Here is a 25,807-nt window from a genome sequence, read left to right on the forward strand (position 1 = left end):
AATCAAATGTCTCAAAAAGCATCTTTCATCCATTTTAGCTGACCAATCAAGTCAAGGGAACTGGGACAGGGTAATGACAATAATAGGGGAGTTTATTATTTATACTCGGTCTGCAATTTACTTTGACTGTCTTCCATACAAGAAATGCGTAAAAGGTTTAGCACAGCCAATGGTCGAATATTGCCTTATATTTTTAGTTTTTCCTCTTTCTCACCCTAGCAGCAGCCACGGAGATACCATCAAGTGTTTATCCATTCCTCCCCATACATGGCCAGCTCAGAGTCGACCGTTCTACAAACTTGAAAAGCAGCGTGAGGTGACGGCAGCTGCTTCCCTTTTGGCTAATCTGTATGCTTTCCAATAGGGAGGCTTAAATCCCCCAGTCTGCTTGCGTGCCAGGGAAAACAAAGCCTTCACCTAATAACGAATCCGAGCCATATTTCACACAACACTTTGATTTTGCTTTTGTTACCCAAGCACGAACACACTGGCTGCACTGGGGATTGAGGGGGATTGGAGTCAAGGGACAGAGAGAGGAGTGTGTGTGTGTTTGCTTATTGAGCATGAGGTAAGCAGGTAATTACAGCGATGTTTGTACGCTGAGGTTTGTGTGGAATGCGTATACGTTTTCTGTCACAAGACCAATTCTGTGAGTGCTTCATTTTACACTTATTGACCCTAGTTTGACTTCAGCTGTACAGTGTAATAAAGCGGTTAAAATGTTTTTTAATTAGGGTTAAATTAAGGTTCAAGTCTACCATCTGTATATTTATTTATTTCTGAAAACAATACATGGATTCTCACTACAAACTTTTGTCACTGCTTGTTAATATTTAATGTGGAATATTGTATTCTTGCTGGCCTGTCATGATGATGCAACATTGACTGTAATTGTAGCCACTAGCGGCTCTGTGAGGCTGCACTTACGGCATGCTGGGTTCCATTTACCTCGGACAGCAGAGCTGAGAAGAGCTGAGAGATGATGTCACACCCTTGTAGACCGCATTCCTGTACAGAAAACCAAGATGTTGTTAGCTAGTGCTCACAATATTTGTTCATAATAATGTATGCAAAAACAATGTGGCAACATATTCACAGAAGGATAGTACTGTGTGTGCAACTCATATTATTAGACACAAATAGAAGGGAGAACAGTAAACAGAGCTATTGAGCTTGTGTCAAGTGTTGATGTTACCAGATAAATTGCTTGCTGTGTCAAAAAACATGCAAATCTACCCAATAGTTAGCAAGGTATTTATCTGAAACTACAAATGGCAATATCAAAGTGGTATAAAACAAGAAAAACTAGAAAATATCTGAGAACAATGGGCATCTGTGATGGATCTTCCACTGCTACTCCAGCCTACATTAGAGGGCAAACTTCATCTTTATTGATTGCCAATATACAGCATAACATGCAAGCTACAAATATGAGATGTAGAATCACAAAAAAATGTTAATACTGAGGCTCCACACAATAAAGAAGTGGTTGTTTTTGACTAAGCACTTAAATAATAAACTGCTGTCTCTGGGGTACTTTTACTACAGGCTCTTCCAACTCCTGGACTCAATGTGGACGAAGTGGCAGCATGACCACTTCCCCACAGAAATCAATGGATGATATTTAATCCAAGGTTACTTTTACATTTAGTTTTTTTAGCAACTGCACTGAGTAGGAAAACAGTTCCATACTGCTCAGGTTTCAAGGGTTTACTTCAGAGAAGAGCAGGAAATGTTTGTGTTTCTGCGGACATAATATTGTCTGTTTGATCTCCTTGTTTTACTGCAGTAAGAGGGCAAGCCAAGCTGAGAAATAAAAAGTCCTTGGTGAATCTATTATTCCAGGAGACTTCAAATCTTTTGCTTGGGGCAAATGTGACTTCGCAAAAGCCTGTTTTGAGAAAGGCTGGCTATTCAGAGCTATTTTTAGTTCCTCTTTTCCTGCCTTCGTTCCCTCTCCTCTTCACCTCTGTCCATCCCTTTAATATACTTAGCAAAGCTGAAACACCCCTGTGCACACAGGTATTACCAAGGCCTCAGAGTTCACCTTAAAACCTCTCTGTATATGTGTATGTGTGTGTGTGTGTGTCAAAGTGTCTCAGAAAGAGAGCAAGAGAGGTGAGGTGATTTAGTTTGACAGATTTTGTAATACAGTACTTCAAATTATATTCCCTCTCCACTAAACTCCCCGAGTCACTTATTCACAACCACTCTTAGTCTAAAAGAAGCTACGGCCTAGGTCAACCAGTGTCCAATAACAGAAACATTTCCGAAACTCCAATACAGGAAGTGTTTCACTGTATTGATGCAAGACCAGAGTGCAGCTTAATGGCAGTACTTTCAATGGTTGTAGAGACATCTCCGTAAGACACACAAAATCATACACAGTTGGAAAATGATCACCAAAGCCAGGCTTGTTCATCCCTTAGGGGCCATGAATCTATGCACACAGTTTCATTCTCATCTGCTAAAAAGGATTTGAAATACTTCAGCCATATTCATACATTGCTCATTTTCCATGCTTTTGTGGCTTTTCTTATACTACTGCATGATCAGGACAGCAGCCGTCACAAAATAAACAAGGGAAATCCTCTCTCATATTCGGTCTTGCATCAGAATTGCCTCTCACAAAATGGATTAATTATTTAATTATCACACATATCAAACTTCACTCAAGCCGAATGGGAATACAAGTTTCACATCACTGGTATTTATTCATGGCATTCATGATTCTGATGTTTGCACACTTGGAAAACTAAAATTTATGGAGAAGGAAAAATATTATTATTATTCTAACTGAAGGTCAAACCAAGTTTATATTGTATAAGACAAAACTGCGATGCAGGGAAAGGCTGGCTGTTCTAACTGACTTTGGCGGTAATGTGCAGTCAAGGGGGAAGACAGTGCTGTAGAAAGAGGGAAAGAGAGATAGGGGCGAATGGGATGGAGGGGAGGAGGTGAGGGGTTACGAGGTGCCTGATGGTGTGGAAGAGAAAACAAGATGAGGGAGGGCTGCAGTAGGAGACTTACTGTGTGAAGGAGTGTGATTACTGATTTGGGAGTTGTTTAGAAGGAAGCGTGGAGGTGGGATGGTGGAGGCAGGGTGCAGGTGTGCTGATGTATTGGTCAGGCCCTGCTGCTTCCTCACCCAGGACCCCTGCCATCCGCACCGACTGAGCCAGCCAACACTGGCTCTCTACATCACCACCTCTCATTTACCCTGCGTTATGTGCTCATAGCTAATTTTGGATCTGTTCAATGGGATGAGACGATGCACTGCCGCATCCCTGAGCCCGGTCACACTTTATAATGGCCCAGTAATGAAGGGCTCCTGTTAAAACACATGCCGACAGTGTCTTAGTTCTAGGGCTGCAAGTAGGCTTTGTAGGGCTTTGTAAGACAGTGAAGGTCAAACTGAGTGTTGTGAAATAAGATGGTCAAGCCTTTGGAGGATGTTTGAATCTATGCCCCCGTCACCTAGCAACCTGGGTTTTAAATACAGCTTACATACAATAAAGATCCAGAATTACGACACTATACTTACTGTTTCTGTAGAGCTTCTGAGTTTGTAAGACTGTAGAACTGTTTTATTTCTCACAAATTCTGCTTTCTGCACTGTAGTACAACCAGATCGATATTGGATCTGTGGGACTGACAGTAGTAAAGGAAATGTTTGGATTATTGTATTGTTATTATTAACTTTCCAGCATCATATACCACAAAAAAATACAACAAATATTAAATGTTTGCAGAACCTCTCTTGCAAGTATTGCAAGTATGTTGTTGTTTCTGATCATTGCTGTTTTCTGTCAGCACTTTTACATCATTGACCGGAAATACAAATGTTTGGAAATAAAAAAAACAATAATCAATGGAAACAAATATTAGTTGTCAAATATGCATCATCACACACAACATTTTCAGCATTAATTAACAATTTGATAGACAGAAGCATCTGATAGATCAATGTCTTTATTGCCATGGGTCGTGCAGCATCTGTCCTTGTTCAATCCATCCATCCATCCCTGCCCAAAACTCATTTACAGCCCGAGTCGATCTGTCTCCCTCTGTTTGCTGTCCTTGGTCTCTTTCTCTGACTCACTTTCTGCTCATCTCTCCACTCTTCTCTCTCTTTTTATCTAATCCCTCTCCACATGCACTGCTGCATTGGCTCCAGCCTTCTTAGCAGAATAGTAAAAAAAAAAGGTAAAACAGAGTGTGAGCAAGCGGATGGCAAGTGGAGGGGAGGCGGTGCGCAGAACAAGGGTGGAAAAAATGAACCGGGGGTAAAACAAAGACAGAATGATTGCAGTTGGTCAGAAAAGGGAATGAGATAAAGCAGGCAAAGACAGAAGCTGGATGAGAGAGGGGGTTTGCGTCACAGCTCCAATCTGATATGACAGAGGGACACATGGAGAGAGAGGAGAAGAGAGAGAGAGAATGAGAGGAAAGGATTGATGGGTTTAGGAGGCAGAAAGCCATAAAGAGGCAGAGGTCTATTAAAAGTGGAGTGTCGGGATGTACGTGGGTGCAGTGGTGATTTAAATTACGCGTGTGTGTGTGTGTGTGTGTGTGTGTGCAACCTTCTTTGTGCATCTCTGCATATACGTTTGTGGCATGTGTACCTCTTTCTCTTTGTAGTTGTGTGTCTATATTTGATGTGTGCATATCTGTGACTCAGTCTATTTATCTTTGTTGTGTGTGTGTCTGCTGATGAGTCAGTAGTTTTATTGAAATAATCAGCCTGAGAATTTTTGGTTTGAACATACAACCCACAAAATACAGAGGGTGGGTGAGGGTGAAGGAGGTGATGGAGGACAGGCAGAGATGGAGGGATAGAGTGATGAAGGAACTGCAGAGCAACACGGTGCCACTCACGGTGGCTCCCTGCCAGCTGACCGCGGCTCTGACTCTATTTCATCCACCAGTGCTGACTTTAGGATGAGTAATGAATCTTGCGTGCACATGTACAATGGCAAGTAGTTCTTAATCGGGTTAAGATCTCATTGTGAAGGGACCTGCAACCATCAGAATCAAATGAATATGAATGAATTATTGCATTGTAATCATCACGTCACTTTGTGAGAGCATCCTCACCAGCTGGAGGCAAGTAACCATAGTAACTCATCAACGTCACACATACAGACATCTACACGACCTGACAGCAAGCACTCATTTACATCAACAGTATGTAACATTACACTGTTTCTGCCTTTGTTCACCATTATCCATTGCCTGCTCTGTCATTCTCTGCATAGCATATTGAAATTTCTATTCTGTGGTCATGTAACATGAAAGTTTAGAGGTATTTATACTCCCCTCAGATAACTCTATTACTCTATTATATGGGTATAACAATTGCCCGATTGACCTTTACATAGTGGGTTAGTGATCTATTTGTAAAAACTTGGCCCAGTCAACAATATATTTTCACAGTGTCCAAAATAGACCTAAAATATACAATTTTATATGCAGAATTCTCTTGATTACAGTCTAGCTTCAACATACTTAAAATAGGCCTGCATATTTTTAAGCCACAGATGTAAAATTTACTCCAAAGACAATCACAAATGTTGTATGGGATTATGTTTTTAGTCAGATTACTTCAGCCCCACTATGACATGTAATCAATTTCCTTCCCAACTTTTGCTGGCAGGAGTAGGTCTCAGATGTCCTCTCTAGTGTCTGCCCTTCAGTGCCTACTGATGCCCAGCCAAGCCTCACACCAGCCCGTTATCCCCCCAGGTCCGTTCTGCTGATGGCAAGGCCGACTAATATCTGCTTATCTCACTCCCACACTGTGCTCTGACATCGAGGACTATTGGTAATATCTGGCTGGGAAATGCCGAGTCAGGAAAAATGGAAACCATGTGGGAGTAAGGGGCCTGGCAATATAAGTCATCCAGAAATGAGCAGGCAGAAGAGGAAGAGTCTGATTGTGGAAAGGGGGAGTGGTGTGGAATAAAAAACAACTGTTCTACATGCAAGACAAAAACGGGTTAAAAGGAGAGCAGCACTGACCTTGATCAAACCACAGAAGACATTAAACAAGTACTTTTACAGGCTTAGTAGTACTCTCCACAATAAGTACACCAAACCTGTAGATAATCAATGGAGTGCCTGCTTTAAATGACTTTCATTACTTTATATTACGGAAGCACACAATCTTTCACGACTTGATACAGTGTAATGTGAAGTAGGCTCAAAAGCAATCAGAAGTGTAAGATGTACTTCTATTGCACCATGCATCTAGAATGTTGTGTCTCTCCTCACGTTCATCAGTGTGGCTATGGGCAGCCTCAGTCCTGGTATTGCTGAGCGCCCTCCAACCTGAAGAGCCCAACTTCCGCCCACCAGCCCCTCTGGCTCCTCTCCACAGGTCCTCAGCACCAGTTCTCTGTGGCCGAGGGGCCTCTACAATTGTCATTATCATCTTTACACGAGGAGGAAAACGCCTCCTACTTCCTAATCAACCAGGGCCATCTTGACTCCAAGCCTCTCTAACTCTTTTCTCAACCACTTGTGAGCTGACAGGTTCTAGCGTGAAGTGCAGTGAGAGGTAAGATTGTGTGAGTATTAATGTACTCTAGTAGGTGCTAGCATCTGTGCGAAATAACTTATCATAAATTTTTCTGCTCCTGGTATGGATCCTTTCCATCAGGTTTGGTGTGTGTATGGGCCTGGAATTTATCTTATATGTTTATGTGTGTGTGTTCACACACCCTCCAGGGTCTCCAAGCATCTTTCCAAGTATGATTCTGTTGCCAGAGCTGAGCTCCACAGAGCTCTGCTTCAGTTAATGAAGAGACTGGCAAAGCAACTTCCATGTGGGGCCACCAGGAGAGCGCTCCATTCACCACACTGCAATTTGGAGACATCTGTTTTATCTGGCACATTTTTAATCAGATTTCAAACCTGTTTCATTCAAACGCCAGTGAATGGACACTGTCAACAACATTCCAAGACAACCAAACACCTTTGGCCCTTTTCACATCCTAGCTTTAAATCTTAGCATACTTTATCCATATATTCTCTCCACCTCCAAGCGCTTGATTATAGGGTAACTGTAGTAGTTGCCATTCATGGAGCTTTTAAGGTGCCACGGTGTGTGTGAAATAATTTTACCATATCACACAGCACAATCTGTCAAACAGATACTCATATTGTTGCTTTTGCTCACTGTACTTACAATGTATTTATTTACAGAATACTGCAAATGTGTTTATAAGGATGGTCTGATTTACACAGATTGCATTACATTTCACTGGTTTAAGCATTACACAAAGCCACAAATGGATGCATTTACATTTTTATGGAAAGCAGGGATAATAGCATCAATTAGAGCACATTCAGACACCCATAAATGTAAATATTATAGTATATATATATATATATATATATATATATATATATATATATATATATATATATATATATATATATATATGGTTTTAAATAAGCCATGTTCCAGGCAAAATGCAATGCTGAGCTTCTAGGTATTCTTATAGACCCAGCATAACAGACATCAAACTGGTCTTTCCTTCAGTAGTTTTTTTCTCACATCAGTATAATGAACAGCAGCACAGTGTTATCAGAAATGTGTTGCACGTTCAATGTCTTCCTCTTCAGCATAAGGAGGAGCATTCAACTTGGCCTTTTACATTCTGTACGCACGCCACTTGATGACTACATTTTTTGATAACATTTACATTACCTTCTCACTTTGAAACATTTGCCATTGCACAGAATTTCACTATAGTTTGCCTCTCCATTAAATGTGTTGATACACTTTATAAAGAAAAAAAGAAGCTATTCCAAAAGCAATTTAACTCCCCTATATTACAACTTCTGTTTTCTCTTAAAATGTTCAGCTGAGAAACGTCTTCTGGGAAATAAGCAGGTTAAAAAATCCAACCAATTGTTTATCACAAGTGAAATTGTGGGTCTGACAAAATATTTCAGAGTATAGCATGTTAAAATGGATATTTATTTCTCGCTAATGAATTTGTTACTAGCTCTCCTGTCAGTATCACCAGGTTTGTGCAGCCCCCTGGAGATGATCCTCTCTTAGATGGGCAAATTGATCAGTTGATTAGAACTAATCAAACAAATTCAATGAGCCCCATTGGCTCACCAGCATCATCAGTCACGTATTGACTCCTATATTCCCTTTGAGGGAAAACTGGTGTCTCTATGCTAGAAGTCGGGATCATTTAGAGACAGATTAAGCCCTGTCATTTCTCAAAAAAAAAAACAGGAGGAGGGGAGGTGGCAGATAACAGCTTCTTTCTTGGCAGTCATTGGACAAACAGATGACATTTAGATTTCCATGTTAGAGCTGTTACTGCTCTACATGTGTGTCCAGCAAACTTCAACATGCAGTACAAGCACTAACCAGGCATCTGCCACATCTTCTCTTTATCTCTTTGTTGTCTCTTGACAGGATACTGGCACATATGATCTGATACTCTACAGGGTAAGAATTCTTAACAAACAAGTGGTGGTTCCCATGACTTATGCAGTGCTACATGTTTTTTGTACTGTAGCACTATGTGTCATGGTTGTTTTCAGAAAATCATGTCTTAACGTTAGCAGTACTCTACTTTTTTAAAGAATTACATCAAAATACATGACAGTGGCTACTAATAAAACACAGCAGCCAATAAAAGAGGCAAGTCAGAAGGGGCAAGAGAAGAAATCCACAGATATGATGGCACATCCCACTAAAGTTAGCATGCTATCCAGGTACCCTTGGTCCGTACCATCGAGTAACCACAAAAGGGGAGATAGTTTGTCAGTGTAGCATCTAGTTTGACCTCAGTCAAACAGAAGAGGAAGGGCTAGAGACCTTTTATTTTCTTGTATACAGTCTGAGTACTTGTCAGCATTGTTTGGCAGACAGGTAGTAACTGAATAAAACAATAGCTGGCTGAAGCGTTAGGTAAACAACCATAGGTGAGCAGGGCTAACAGGAGAGCAGTTATCTTTTTAGCCAAGCATGGACCTCACACTTTGTTTCTGCATTTAAGTTCCCACACTTACCATCCTTTAACCTACTATGGGTTGGTCAGTAGATCACTTATCTGCTTACCTAATGGCCATGTGTTTACACGTGAAAGAAAGTTGGGCTAAGAAAGTAAAAAGAAGCACCAGACAGGATTTCCTGAGACTCAATTGGAATACTTACTTGAACTGTCTCTGTGTTCATACGACTTGTACTCATGTTTGCATGGTAGCTATACATTCTAAGGATATCACGAGACACACAAAAGATAGAGGCTGGTGATTTTAACAACACCCAGCCCACAATCTTCTAACATAGCCAAGTCTGAAGCCCCAACCAATGGTTGTTCCGGGTGATTATTATTGTACTTACAGTACTTAAGTATTGATCACTACCTGCCCCATGACCATAACTAAATATCAGCACAATGATTTTATGCCCCATTTCAATGAATCAGCTTCTGTATATAGTTAACAGCAGTGACCAGGCCATGCTTGTACACCATAAGTGACCCTAATAGGACCCTAATTAGTAACCACTGATCTTATGTTTCTTTATAGGTCTTTAGGTCTTTCAGTTTTACAAATAAGCTCTAGATCTATTTATAGATTGACATGATGAAGGTTTTGTGTTTACAATGTGGAAACACTCATGGGCAATGCAGGCTGTAAACCAGGTTATGTGCGAGTATGCCTACATGCTATACACAGAACTCATAAGAAAACAAGCCAACAGAGAACCAGACAAAAGCCCAATCAAATCAAGTTGAATTGAAGCCACATAAATCCTCCATTTCTCTCTCTCTCTCTCTCTCTCTCTCTCTCTCTCTCTCTCTATTTTTTATAAAATTCTCTTTTCCAGTGACCTTCCCTACATCATCTCCAGCCCCAATAACTCAAACAGTCCTTTCTTTGATGCATCATTCATGGTTTTGTTCCCTAATGCACTCTCTATCTCCTTCATAGCCACACTATCAAATCTTCATCATCTGCTTTTATCTAGTTTTTCAGCTTTTCCCTTCTCCCTCTCTTACCATCCACCCCTTGTAATGTCTTGTCCTGGTTTGCTGTTGCTGCTTCTTGCCCCTTTCTATTTCTATCCATGCAGCAAAGCTCAGCCTCTCACTTCATGCCTGCTCTTTCAAGCCTTTCTTTTATGCTCTCTTCTTTCTCATTCCTTTTTCCATCACTTTCACTTTTCTCTCCCATTTCTTCCTTATTCAGCCAACCCCTCCTCATCTTTTTCATCCCAAAGAAACCCATCTCACATGTCCCTCCGTTTTCTCCCCCTTTCTCTCATTCCCTGAGGTGAGTTGGCTGAGTGCTAATGCCCAGGTCTCAGTAATGGGATAATCCTTTTCATCAGTGGCCGCATCAGTCAGGCTACACGTCACTCCCTAAAAGCCATCCTTATCGTTGGTATAGGAACTCTAATCACTGCATCACACGCCATTCATGCCATTCAACGAAATGTACGCACATATGCTGACCGAATGTCTCATTGTCAAGGCCTTGCTGTGCTCTGGATTCCATTTTGTTTCTTATCAGCTGAGAGGCACAATCACGGAAACCGTTCCCGTGCTGCATTTACCTGCAGATAGCCTATAAGATGTTTATCTTCCCTACACAGCAGTAAAGAAGCATGCAGTGCATGTGGCATGATGGAGTAATCTGTATGCCGAGCTATTAAGCTAGTGCCACAGCAGTCTCTAAGTGTAAGATAAATGTATTAGTGACCATGTGTAGATACTATCATACTATTTGCTGCCTCGCACTTGCAGTTTTTCCTGCAAATGTCAATGTGTAGTATTCAGAATGCTGATGCACCTATACATGCTGGGTACGTACACACACAGGTCTAACTCTGGGGGAGCTGAAACATCTGGGCCTTCAAATGACAGAATCGTCTGGGGAGCATTGATGTGTTGCTCTGACTGTCTGCGTCCACCTGTGCCCACAAATAGCTTGAAAAACACAATCTCCCTGCAACACCTGCTTTGGGTCTTACGTAACTGTAAGTGGAGACCACACAGGGACGTGTGCAGAGGATAAAGAGGAGAAATGGATCAGGACGTTACAAAGAGCTTGCATGTGTGTGCGTGATGGATGAAAGGAGAGGCAGAAGGACTACATCACCGTGTGATCTACTACAATGAGCTAAGCATGACCCGTAGATTTGGACTATTTGGAAATCTCACCTCTGTGGTTCAGGTGTGGTTAGGCACCAAGCATTCCAGACAAAGGACAGGATTTATTCAGAGCTTATAGGCATTGACAAAAAATGACAAACAAATAGAAATAAGTGAATCCCTTTACAGATGTTTCCAGGACATTTTATTGATCACTAGGTGGTGGTTTGTGTAAAAAAAACCTGAAGTCACACAAGAACACTAGAACTATCATGAATGGTTGTTGTAACATACTTTGCCTCACACCAGGTAGGAGCCCTGACTGATTTGCTTTGACAGCTAAGTGATACTTAGAGTGACCTTTAAGGGTAAAAACAAATGCTCTCCTTGACTAAAAAGGTACTGAAGCGTAATGCCTGCAAAGTTGTCAGTGTGCTTCATGCAAGACATTGGCAAGCCAGCCATAGATATGACATTCATGCCACAAAGCGCTAAATAGATGCACCACTTAACTGCACCACTTATAAACCATTGAGATGAGACTGTGGTATGGGGTACAGGTGTACATGGTATAAGTATTTGACCTGTAGCGAAGCACGTAGAGTGCATCCAGCCGTGAGTGTGTTTATGGTGATTTGATTATATGATACTTCCACAAAGTATTGCTCACGCTTCAATGAGTTTAACATGTATCTGCATACATTTACTGTACCATTCTTTTTCACAAACTCTCTAATGGGCTCGCATGGTACAATGCTGTGTGCATACAGCCTGAAACAACACACTGGAAAGGGTGTTTGTGAATACCTGGAGATTTGTGCACATCACAGTGTGCAGTTCTAATTGTAGGCCATGGACTAAAGTGGATACTCTCAGATATGGGAAAGAGTAAACCATAAAGTTAAAGGTAAAATGGAGAAAGCATTTTTTCCGGTCTGATGCGGGGCACTTACAGCTGGTGGTTGTGAGGTACCCGGCATCGGAGGAAGTTTTTATGATGATGACGCCGGTACCTTATAATTTACCATCACTTCACAACTTCTAGGTTGAGGATAATGATGGGGATTAAGGTACAGTAGGTGGTATGGCAGGATTTTAAAGATGTGTGTGCGTCACAATGACTTTTCATAGAAGACACTTCATAGGTCACTTCTGAAATAGGGCCTTATAATAGATAAGCTCCTTGTGTTTTTCTAGCAGTGTAACAGTCCACAGGCTCAATATAAATAGTGTTTTGAATCTTTTAGTGTGACTTCTGTAAAGATTTATATTCAGTGGTACAAAAAAATGTTCTTCCAATTTAACTCTTTGTCAGTTAATATATTCTTATTAATAAAAATTTTAAAGGATCATTATTCATTAACTGCCTCCAACCCAAGATTTTCAGAGTTGTCATGAGCTTTAGCTATTAGCCAGCTAATAATTACACATTTAAAAGTAGAATATGTAATAAATCCACTTTTATCAAAGTTTAAAACATTCTAAAATGTTGTACTCTAGCCACAGCAAGACATGACAGCTACACCATTGTGCCTCAGACCTCTATGCATTGTAACTGTTTATGACATATCAATTAAATTTAGCACGCTAACCAGCGAGCCTGTATGATTGTGAATTGCCACTCTGTACCACAAGTTGTAGTGAGCCAATGCAGCATCTAGTCTGCCCGTCTTTCCAACAAGAGACAAAGAAGAAATTTTAGAGTTAATCTATAAGCGGTATGAAGATGTAAGATATATGATGATCTGCTGGATGAGCTACATGCTCTACTTATCAGCAGGGCCTAGGAAGAGAAAGTGAGCTGTCTGTGCTCAGTTAAAAGCTAAAAACAAACCCCAGCCAGCCCGTCCATTCTGATGTTTTCTCCATTTAAAATAATTGGACTACACTCCAGCAGACTGCCTGGGTGGGACTGTGTATCTTTGTTTTCACTAAGATGATCATCTGGCAAAGTTCTGTACACACAGCCATTCAGCTACATTGGCTTGACTCATTTTGTACTCACAGAAATACAGCTGTGAGAATTGCATGACTGCCCCCACCTCTGCGCCTACAACAAGTCAATAAAGAGAAATATGTGTGATTACAGCACATCATGATAACATTTATTTTTGATCTTGTTCTTTTGGTCACACTAATTTCATGACCATAACTGAGGGTATGGAAAATTGAGAACTTTAGGCTTATGAATCCCTCTTCAGTGCAAATTTAACAGCAGTCAATATCCTCTTCCATCCTGCATGCTCTCTCCCACTCCATCTGTAGGAAGCATCCTTAGAGGCACTGACCTGCAATAATGCCATGCTTTCTGGGTGCATTCAAGCCTATTACAAAGGCTATTTAATTAAACAGTGTTAGACTAATGAAACTATGTTTAAATAGGGGAAAGTCAAAGCTAACATCTTGCCCCAAATGGTTTAGGAGGCACACAGTAGATGTGCCAGTAGAACTGGAGTATCCTCAAGTCAATGCGGATTCAAACAGTGACTGCAAATAGACTTGAGATTATTCACACGGTGCTGGTAAATAATAACTGTGACTAAGATTATTTATATGGTAGAACATATAAACATACTGACAGGTATGCTTACCAATATCTAATATCTGTAGACTCTGTCACTCCAGGGATAGAGCTGGATTGGGCTTTAACACTGCACATTTCTCCTCCTCCCTTTTCCCCCCAACAAACCCTACGTGATAGTGTTATCACTGACCTTGATATTTAGAACCCTTGGGAACTGTTTTACTCTAATGCGTAAAACCACAATGTTTAACTTGTTCTCTGCTCAGGTCTGACTGTAAATCCCTGCCTGTCGTGACTGACCTTGAAGTCTTGTTTAGACAAAGGTAAATGGAATAGCATTAAAACTGTTGTACAAAAAAGACTCACAATGTAGAGAGGACACTTGACAGATCAGATTATTGCCAAAACATACTCCTTTATTTGTCCCACAATGGGGAAATTGCGTAAAAAGTCAGTCCTTCTAGCCAGAATTGCATTGCATTGTTATGCAGAGAGATTTTAGAAAGTGAATCCATAAGTTGGCTCTCTCAAGTCACGCATGGCAATAATGTCTTGCCATGCATGGCAATAATGAATCTCTTCCTTCAAGCCTTAGCAACAGTAGGCCACCACATGAGTAGAAAGGGATCCATTCATCACACCCCTGGGCATGCTCAGCTCCTCTTAGCCCTGCAGGCATTCTGTACCTTTGAATCTTCACTGTCTTTGCCTCTTTTTTATTTGCAGAAGGCCACAGGGGATGGTGCTCACTTCCATGTGTTTTTATTACAATTGAAAGAGCTTCCCTACCAGAAACATGTACAACTTGTCAAGGTTGCAAAGAATATCAAGCACAATGAACATGCAGATGGTTGCGTAACAGCTTATTTTTCTTCATATTTCCAATCTTATCTAGAATTGTCACTTGCCACTGCCTTTAGTCTTTTCACCAGTGGATGTAACGCTCTCAGAATAGACACTCCAAGGTCCTGTCTCTTTCCATCAAAGGCCTTTGTAGAGCTGCTACTGTTGTGCAGCAAAAACACAACGCCTGAGTAGCTTCCATTCCAATTGTTATCTGCCAAAAGTGTTGATAGAGCACACAGCCTTGCTTAAAAGCCACAGAGCAAACCCACCTCACTGTGGTGGAAGGTAAGAGTATTTTCTCTGCGCCAAGTAGGTTCCACCCCAAGAGAGTTTAATTGTGACAAAGTTCTTGTCGCTACATTTGTTAGAGAAAATATTTCACTTCTATATACATTCCCTTCTGTAGTTTGCCAAAGCATTCTATATTTAACTGACTTCCACAAGTGCACACATAGCTTCTGCCTCAGTGAAAATTCTCATCCCTGGCTATGCGCCTAGCAGGTGACCTCAGGATATGAATGAATCATGTAGCAGTGAGGTGGCCTTTAAATCAAATTATCTGCCCACCCTGTATTGGACCATATCTTACACATTTTCTTCACTTAAATGTACAGTGTTACTCTTACCTATGTAAGGTCAGATGGTCTGACTCTCAATTCTAGATCTGAACATCTGCAGTGTTTCTAGTGTTTCTAAAGGGTGGGGAAATGAAAAAAATGACATCATCATAGTATACACTCAGGTTTCTCAGGAAGAAAATGCATTATAGATAAAAAAAAATAATAACCTAAAAACACAGCAGGACACAAGTGCAAATGTCACTTTTGTAAGTGGTTGCACACAAGGACCCTTTTGTAACTGTGAGGAAGGTATGATGTGAAAACATTGGTTTTGACAAAAACAAAAAGCACTTGTGCTGTTAACGGATATAATGCATACTTAAAGTTAAAGAGGATTTAATTTAGTCCAGCACGGATTGTTGAAAGGATGCTGACAGGAAATTGAGGGGGGGGGGTGGTACTGAAAGGAATGAAGAGGCTAAGCAGAGAGGTTGTGATATAGAATAAGGAAAGCAGACCTAGTTAACAGGCAATGCAAACAGGAAACAGAGACGAAGAGGATGTTGAGGAGGAAGTGTTAGAGCGGCCTCCCTCCATAATGATCTCTGAGCTCCTCCTAATTGGGCAAATCTCTGTGTAGGCCCCCAACACCCTGCTCAGGTCAGACAGAGAGCAAAAAAAAACATGGAAGGAAGGAAGAGGGAAATATTTACAGACACAAGGGGACTGCCATTTAATGGTTAAATGTAATGAATTGAACTAAATGACCTAAACCCCATTCGCTGATCTGCTCTTGCCTAAATTCCTCCTTTCCTTTGCAACCTTGCTAGAAATCTATGAGGAACTGAATCGACTGATAGTATGAAAAATGCATTTGGCTTCAGATGACGACAGGACTCCAGCTTAGAGTAGCTAAGGGACCTCTGTGATAACAATGTGGCCAATGAAAGGGTGAGGGGTGTTAGAGAAAGGCTAGAGTGCTCTATGAGGGCCTCTCCAGAGGACTAATTTATGAGTGTCCTAATCAATGGGTTAATTAAGTGGAGAGAGAAGAGGGCAGGGGCCTGAGTAACCAGTGGCAAAGAACAAAGGGGGATGAAAGGCCAAATGGGTAGAGGTTAGGGGGGTGACAACAGGAAAGGTAGGCCAATGTTAGCAAATGAAAATTTAAAAGGATGAGAAGTACAAATTCTCTCATGTACTTAACTAAATTGACTGGGACGATCCAAGCATTCTCTGATTGAAATGTCTTCATATTAGTGATCATCATGAACAATTGGCTTACCTACTGGAATCAATACAACCCCACCTCTTCAGATTTGTCAAGGTCTTACAAAATAAGATGTCAAGAACACAATCTATGTTTCAGTCTTACAGAGACCTTTGGAAAATCAATTCAGATATTCACTTGCCAACAAAATCTCGATAGGGGGAATACATGTGTCAAGTGCAGAAAGATCAACTGTATTTACACAATATGCACAATTACACCAGTTCTGTTTTATAATGTAAAGCATATCCTCGAGAGAAAAGATCCTTATAAATGTGTTTATTTCCCACAAAAGAGGAGAGAGGTAGAAATTGGCAGTTAAAAAGAAAGGCAAGGAAATCCTGCTGACTTGCAGGCTTCTCAGTCGACAGCCTATTCCCCTTCTTGCTTCCAAGTCCCTGGAGTTTAAACCCAAATGGAAAGAGATTGTTTCATGTGGGTGCCAAGGGAACTGTGGTTGCTTTCTTTCCTAGGTCTTTGGCTTAATGGCAACCATTCCACCATATTCCATTCTGTCATGTGAAAGCTACATCCCTCCAAAGCAATCTCAGCACTCATTAGATGTTAGCGCCAGCATGTGATCAAGGTAACCCTTACCCTGGCTAATTAAAATGACAAGACCATATCCTTCTTCTTCTACCTTCACACCTTTATATTCCATTTCTAAACTGGTGCTAGAAAACCTGCAAGTATGTTCTGTGCACATTTATTCTGTCTTTGGGTGAATTTGAGGCAGTCAGGGGGGAGGGGGGACATTTGAAGGGCACTGCACAGGGAACAAGAGTCATTTTCACCAAGATACTGTAGCCTGAGGGTAGCAGATAAGTGCACTCAATAAAGTTTGGAAGAGTCAGAACACTGACATTTATGTTCGTGGGGCTGTGAGCTGCTACCTGTGAAAATATAGTCTGCGTGAATCTGCCCATGCAGGGTGTTTGGGCCAGGAGTGATCCACACAGATTGAAGTTTAGCCCCTATTTCCTGCTACCATTTGTCAGAAGAGGAATTGTTTCAGCCTTGAGAGACAGTGTGAAGAAGCCACAGATGAATGATTCAACCAACATGCATTGTTTTCGATGAAGGATGGAGGATACACATGCTGTATCCTTAAATATTAGAGCAAAATAAAGAAAGGCGTGCCAAAGGTTTTAAGGCGTCTGCAAAACCATTGTGTGCGTGTCTATTCATCCTGAGGGTTAGTGTTTGCTTTGCTGATTGTGACAATAACTGTGATGATCATTGCCTGCTCTGCATCATTGAGTGCGAAAGTGTAACACTGCCATTCTGGTGCTCATTCATCAATGTCTTGCCTTTACTTTTTGCTCATAACCAGGACACACACACATAAACACAACCTAGCAAGAGGCTGTCAAGTAAGAGACATCCTAATTCACCATGTAAGAACAGGCTTATTCTTTTCATTAGTATCTGCCATCAGGACAGCTAAAGCCCAGGAGCCTAACAATGCATCAACTGCAACTAGACAGCAATGAATGCTCTGTTTAAAGAAGGATGGCTCAGTTCTTAAGGTGAGGTCTAAAATGCGACATGTTACACATGCTTGCGTGCACCCAGACACATCCATGCTTAAACAATAAACGTCTCAAGAGTAGAGGACTGTGGTGCAGTCTATCCTGTGCTCCTCTGGGCAGCACTCCAAACAGTAGCAGTACCCTGTGGGAGATGGACAGCAGAGACCGGTATCTCTGCATCCTCAAGTGCTGCCATTAGCTAGCAGCTCTGGCCATGCCTCGAACCCAACCACTGCAATCCACCATCACTTATGTCAACAGATGGACATCAAAAGGGTAACGGCCTAGCCTGTACTGCGGGACAGCCACTGGCTATACTGCCATGGTGGCTCATTATGTTTGACTGGCTGAGACCTGTGCTCAGCGTGTATGTGTGTGTCAGCTCAAGAGGGAAATATGTGTCTTTTATAACAACCCACATCATTATACAGTGCAGACACAGTGATAACACTTCAACATGTTGGCCAACACAGCAGTGACTACTGCTTGCTTTGCCAGCATTACCATTCAACTGGTCCTTCTCTGGCTAGTTGTTAAGGCTTCGACTGACAGCTCGAGCTAATATATGTGTTGGTGTGTCAACCCATACTAATGTGTTTGCAACAGCAGGGAAGAGATAGCATATAGCAGATGTTAAGAGTGCAAAATAGAAATGGTGCTGTTGTAATGTTGTGGCACCCCCTCATATTTCTGCATGCTGTACAGTAAGTTGCTTCACAGTGTGCTTTTTTTCACCCTCCTTTTTGTCTCTTTCTTTCCTTTTTTGGGGGGGGGTCTGTGGTCACTTGTCTTTCAAAGCACACTTCTCTCTCTGTATGTGTCTGGGACAATAGGGCAAGATAGCAGCCTGCCTACCTGCCTGTCTCCACCTGCCTGTTGACCCAGAGCTTGTTTGCGATGCTAAGGGTTTACTATTGAATACTCGCAAGGATGTGGCTACTCCTGACCTTGGGATGCTGTCAATTTTTTTTCTTCCATGATGCCATCGACAGCAACCCATGGTTTGATGTACTGCAGTCCTGTCTGCATGCACGAGAGACAGTACTGGCTATAGTAAATAACGTAAGGGATTTTTTAAAAAAACCCTTTAATCTCCAAAGTTATGTTGTTGTGAGATTTGTGTATAAAAATTCATGGAAAGGATTGCAGATGGGTATTAAGGACGAAAAAAGAAGCACACAGGTAGAATTCCCATGGATGCAGCAGGAAAGGCGTGCAGCTTTGCCAGAGGGATGAGCCGCACTGCTCAGAGCAACATGGATTCCTACTGTCAGTCAGTCTGATTGGCCAGAAAGCAGGATGTATTTAATCCCAGCTGTTGCTGACTGCACTGCAGTTGATTCCATCAAATCTGTATCATGCTTTCTATTCAGGCCTCAACCCAGAAGCATGAAATCCCATTGTAGCTTTGCACCTCTATTATGCATGGAATTATTTGTTCAAAACTCAACAGAGCTTTTAATCTGTGCAGGTTTTCTATTTTAAGAGGCAGCTGTATCCAAGCAGTCCTGAACTGGCTGTTGGGTTTTCTGGGTCGTTTCTCACAGTCTCTGTCACTTTTTTTGGCTTTTATCTCTCTGAAGAGGAAGTAAATGTTCATTGATCTTGGCTGGTGGTCAGCCTGGTTCTAGCAAGGGCTCTGAGGAGTGTTGGTGTGAAGGTTGCTGCTGCTATTGGCTGGAGACACGTGAAGCCAAGATCTGGTTTCGATCAAGAAATGTGTCAGAGAGCCATCAACCCTGACACAACCTTAACGAGCCCACTGAGGTCGATACGCTGCCATACGTCTTGAGTTGATGGATGACATGAAGGTTTGAAGACAAACAGAAGAAACTGTAAGTGAGAAAGACATTCTCATCTTCATCCTGCACCCTAGAGTGCAAAGATCTGATTCAGCCTCAGACAAAGAAGAGAGATACTAGCATTCACAACAAGACAAAAACACTGACAGTCTTGAGTAGGAGGACGGAAGTTCTTGCAGCAGAGAACAATATTATGTTTTTATTCAGAAGGTTGAAGCAAGGCATCTTGACTTGTAGAGTCCAGATGCCTTGCTTCAACCTTCTGAATGAAAATGACCTGAATGAATGAGAATCTTCATCAAAATGTAATAAACAAAACAAAAAGGGTTAGATCAAAAAATACCTACACATTTTCTCCCCAGCTACAAAAACTAGACAATGCTAATGGTTAGGCTTGGCCATTTTAAATGTAATAAACTATTTGTTCATAATGATTTCATGTCAAGATTCTGCACAGCACCAGAGAACATTGTTTACTGGGCTTTATCACGGAATAAAAAGTGCAGCCTCCAGCGGTTTGGGCACTGCAGCAGCCGATGTGATGATGTCAGTTATTTTTAAATAATTCCACAAGCAAAATATACATGGACACATGCTGAAGCAAACAACAACAACAAAATCTTTAGGTTTAAAATCTTTGCAGAGCTTATCCTTCTAAAAAGATGCTGCCATAGCAACGACACACTCTCCTTTGCAAAAACAGCCAAGCTCCCTTTGAACCAAATGAATGAGTCTGCCACAAACGGATAGAGAAGAAGAAACAAATGAATACATCAATGAGGAATAAAAGCAATGAGAAAGCCATGCAGAGTATATGGGATTACAAAAGCATACTGTCTTTGGTAAGAAGGAAGTCTAAAATGAATTTAATGGAACAAGGTGAAGAGCATGACATGACAACACACACACAATTGACTGTGTGATGATTGTCCTCAAAAGAGGAGAAGCATACTCCCCCATGAGCAGCAATTAATCATCACACTTTGATTTAAAGAGCATCAGTTGTGGAGATTCAGACAGAAAAGCAGGTGGATGAGTTTAGCAGAAACAGCAGTGGGGCCATCAGAACTGCCGCCTTGTTCATCCGTATTACATGCAACTTGTTGGAGTGTTTCAATCTTCTTCTTCATGGACTCAGAAAGAATTATGTGCTACTTGCTAGCTATTTAAGTGATGTACAGTAGGTTATTGTAAGTTATTTTTAATTCATTTCCTTAATAATAACATGAATAATCTACAAAGCGTTGAATATATGCGATTAGAACAGCATTCACAGCAGCAGTCAAATCAACATAGCATTTGTTTTCTCTTCAGAAATAGCTGATCACCACAACTGACTAATCAATATCAACCATTCCTCACAAGCATGCAAGAAGCTCAAGTTATACTTAAGCAATGCATCAAGCCTGTCGTGTGTTGTTCCAGAAATGTAACTCCATGTTATAGCAGGGCAGACATCAACAACTGTGATTTGACTACACAGTGGTATTTTGCATTTTTTCCTATGCATGTTAAATTTGAATAATTCAATCTAACCACAAGCTCCTCCATCATCATGTAACGTTTATTAGCTCGAACATAATCCTTTCAGTTTCGTTAAAATAACATGATGTAAAGGTGTAAATGCAAAGTGATCACCAACTACGACAAAGCGAAAACAAAAACGATGATTTAAGAGACCCGGATAGATATAATAAATGTGTATTTTTACCATGCTGTTGTAAATATCCTATTTTTCCTAAATACCAAATCCAGGATGACACCCCGAATAATCTGCAGAAACACTGAGCATCCACTTTCAGCCCAAGTAGTCCCACTGAGCCATATTTCTCTGTCACTTCCATAAATAAGTTGTTCACTAAGTGTGTGTCTGTCTCACACATTGCTCCCAGTCACAGATCTCCTAAATGTGCAAACAGGCTCCAACAATTATTCAATATTCTGTCAACTATACACTGCTAACTGTACAGTTTGACATTGTGAAAAAACCCTCAATTTAGCTGAAAAGTATGAGATGAATTCACACTGTTAGGGAAATTAAAATTCTGCCAGCAGTCCTGAAAATACCTTTCTGTGACTGACACACATAGTTCCCTTCCTCTAACAGACGGGAGATACGAACAACAGCACCTCCCTGAGCGCTCATGTGTTTAGCCAGATTTGGCTTTACTAATTCATTTGCTAAACAAACATTTAATTTCATCAGATAAGTCTCCAGTTCTCCAGTCAACATGTTAGCTGTCATAATCCTGAAGACTTTTTACACAGATGACATCTCTCACCTAAAATTAGCAGCAGCAAACATCCTAGCCCAGGGAGGCCTGCTGTCACTGATTTGTCTGTAGTAAAAATAAATAGTGAACAACAGAATTAGCAATGGTAAAAGTGACAGGTAATGGCTTCTAAGGACTGTGAAAGTGTGTTTTTGTGGGGTGGTGATGGCCATTTCATCCCACCCTGTCACAACACCAGACTGCATCTGTTGACTGCTTGGCGACCCGCGCTAGGAGACATCAATCTAACCCAGCGGACATGCTTTGAACCCTCCTGTACCATCTGCCTCTAGCTTTGCTGCACCTTGCCCGGGAGGCATAGAGAAATGGTTTCATGGGCCTTGCATCCATTTGATTGGGATACACAGAGAGACACAAATTGAATAAATTCTTTCATGCATTAAAGTGCTGCATACAGGCCTCCCTACACCTTTTCTTGGACTGGGGAAACAATGTCTCTCTGCAATCCCTCAACAGAGTGCATTAGCATGCCACCTTTATCCCCTTCAAACATCTCTCCACAGGTCTTCAAAGTTTCCCATGAGATAAATAACAACTCCTCTGTGACAACATCTATTTAGCACAAGGACAGTCGCACATTTTTCCCTCCATTAAAATGCTTTCTCCCCACAGAGGAAGGAGACGTCCCTATCTGCTATGTAGGGCAGGCAGGCTGCCTTTAAACCAAAAAGAGAAGCTGAGATGAGCAGAGCTGCCTTCCCTTTCTCGTCACTGCTGCAGATAAGAACAGAGGTCTTCTTGTCCCTGCTGAATTCTATCATCTAGCAAGCCTTGCTGATCCGAATGCCCCACAACACCCGCCACAGCATATAAATGCGCCCCATTCTTTGTGATGTGTATGTGCATTTTTTTCTGTGTGTGTGTGTGTGTGTGTGTGTGTGGAGGGGATCATTTAGGGGGAATATGTTCTCATGTCCGTGGCGTTTCCTGGGGTCTTTGGCGTATAAAGCCTGCATGAAAAGGACACTCATATTAACTTGAAGTATGATTCAACTGTTGAAGGAAGACTTTTGTGAGTGTCAGTCTGCACCACATCATGGTTTTCTTGCGAAGTGTCCCTCGCATTCTGATTTAATCTTCTTCCAGACCATGCACAATTAAGAGAAATTACCAACGGCCCACATGTTGCCCACAAAGATCCAGGAAAAAAGAGAGAAGATGTAAAACATCAAGAGCAAAATCCTGCACATTATGAGGACACAGAAATGAGCTCAGCCTGCCTGAATAGCAGTCTCTGTTTCTTATTCCAGCAGAGGAGCTCTGAGTGCAGGTTCTCATTAATGTCACAGTGGATACATGTTCTCTGATATATATATGTGTTATTAAGGAGAAGACCCATTCACCTTTACAGGATACATACACAAATCATCACACAGCATTTTTAGTGGTGACAGCATGAACATACGTTAGTTTTTTTAAAGAAAGGCCATTGGCATGTAAATAAAATAAATGATCAAAATGCTAATATAATGCAAAGTGAAGGAAATAATCAACGTTTTCAGTGGGAATTATCTCCCCTGTTAAATTGGGCAGAGACCGTGTAAAAATTCAGCCTACCTGTTAATCTGTGATCCACGGGTGACGGTAGGGTGCCAGATTCCCACGGATGTTTCCTTCCTGAAATTTTTTTGTCCTCCTCCTCCTCCTCCTCTTCACTAAACCTACCGCCGATAAAAACAAAAAAGTCAACGAAGAAAAAACGTGCGCGTGTTTCTAACAAATAAATTATACAAAAAAAAACATATATAACTTTATAATATAGCTTGTTAAATGCTACCTCGACAGTTCAATCCAATCGGCCCGGCAGGTGGGACTTCATGGCTGGAGACAGTGACAAAGTGGAGTCTAAAAAAAAAAAAATAAACAATACAGTCGCTTCACTGCATACACACCGCAAACAGCTCCACAGAGCGGGCTATGAATGCCCCATCCGAGCACGGTCCCCGTCTCCTCCAGCACGGTGGTAAATTAATGAATTTCTCGGCTGACAGTCTGGTTTGCCACAAGAAGAATGTCTGTTTTTATCGAGGCCTTTTAACAAAATAACCCTCAAATAACCGAAACGTGTCTTCGGTGGTCACGGCTCAGATTTTAGCAACCGGGAAGTGTCACCTGTGTTGACCAATGGTCTACTCAGTTTTTTTCTTTTGGACGTCGTCGATAAATCCACAATAAATCCCCTCAAAGAGAGCACCGAGCACGTATAAGCGTCACAGGTCACAGTGCAAGCTTCCGCTTGCTGTAGCTTGTCCACGGTGACGGGCGGACACACAGTGCACGGTGCTCCGGTAGTCTTGTGAGAGAAGATGCTGCCTCTGCCGCTGTCGCCGCTGTGGTGGATGCCGTGACCGCCTCGGCTCTACAGGCGCACGCACGCGCACGCACGCTCGTCCCGGGCGTGTGACGCGCGCCGCAGTGCCCTCCCTGGCAAGCCGGTCGCCCTGGCAACGCTTTCCTCTGACCTCAATATGGTCGCTTTTCTATTAAAATGTGTAGTTTGTGACGTCCAGACATTACTTAAGTCCACGCAAGCTGCAAAAGGGCGCTTTTCTGCACACTTTGCCGCACAGGGTTTCTCTCCTACTTCTCCTGCAGAGGACTGAAAAATTAGTGCTGAGGAGTTTCATTTTTCAGCATCCCTTTCCTCCTCCTCTCCTCTTCATCCTCTGCTCGCATCCAGCCGGGCAGATCTGCATCAGTATGACGTCAGAGGACGTTAAAGGGATACTAGCCCTTTTTTTCCTCACATCCTCTTTAGTATTTTTTCTCTTGTCCATCATGCATCTATCTGCATTCAACACGTGCAATTCTCTCTTTCGGCCTGGCTTTTTTCCCAATAGCAGGCTACTCATGTTAATCTGTGAGGGATAAATAATATCACATCAGCATTTTGAGTGCCAAATGAGGCATTAAAGGAATTTTATGAAGATAAAAAGCTATAATATGTTGGATATACACTCACTAATCACTCCCCTTTGAAATATTACACCGCTTTTTTTGTGGTGGGTTGCTAACTTCGCCAGCTTGCGCCATTATTTATTTTTATATTTTACTTTAAGGGATAATAACCATCTAACACCCAGCTCTGCCGAGTCCCCGATCTCATCAGTGCAGACAGTAATGGCAGTGTGGCGGCAGCACCTGCTCCACTGGACGCAACACAGCCACATGTCTGTCTTATTACCAGGGTCATAACACAGCCAAACATCTGCCTCAATCACTCTCCCATCGCGCAGCCATGTATTCACAGCCAGTGAGCCAGGAATTCCCAGCTCGCAAAAATAAAAAGTCTCCACCACAAACTTTCACTGGATGCTATATCTGCAGTCACTTAAGCTTAAGTATAATGAGTGCCACCCATATCTATAAATGACATACATTTGCTCCCAGGCAGCATCCAGATCTCATCTAAGTGAAGATTTAGTGCCTAACACCAAGCATCAATGTACACTTTTTTCTTCGTATAAACCCCAGGCAAACGAACGGGATGCTTCTCCGCTTGCCCCTTATGGGAAGCCGGGCTGTCGTCAATCAGCCAAAACACTGTGTCAGCCCCGTCTTGCATTTTACCTTTGCACACCTTAAACAACCTGAGGGACACATAAGAGGCAAAAGGGGAGGAGGCAGGAGGCTGCTATGGGTCTACGATCTCAAGCTATCTGGACAAATTGTCTTTGCTAGTGAATGTACATTTCCCCAGTGATAGCCCATCAGGTCAAGGTGAGGAGATAGAGGACCTGCATGTCCGTGTGTGTCTGCATGTACAGAGGTGATGTTGATATCCTACACTTGATAGACCCAAGCCAGCCATCAGGGGTAATGGTCCACCAGGGAGACCTGACAGCTG

The 25,807-nt window shown here is 41.9% G+C and overlaps 1 protein-coding gene across 1 annotated transcript in view; it reads right to left on the minus strand.

Moving 5' to 3' along the window:
- nlgn2a (neuroligin 2a) overlaps positions 1-23,871 on the minus strand; it is a 151,492-nt gene extending 127,621 nt beyond the window's left edge. The window contains exons 1-3 of the mRNA XM_028429364.1: positions 23,738-23,871; positions 23,518-23,621; positions 949-1,008 (exon numbers count right to left, since the gene is read on the minus strand). The gene's annotated coding sequence lies outside the window, so the exon portion shown is untranslated. The remainder of the gene's footprint in view (positions 1-948; positions 1,009-23,517; positions 23,622-23,737) is intronic.
- Positions 23,872-25,807: the final 1,936 nt, after the last annotated feature.

The sequence above is a fragment of the Parambassis ranga genome, chromosome 18, assembly GCF_900634625.1.
Source record: "Parambassis ranga chromosome 18, fParRan2.1, whole genome shotgun sequence".
Taxonomy (NCBI): Eukaryota; Metazoa; Chordata; class Actinopteri; family Ambassidae; genus Parambassis; species Parambassis ranga.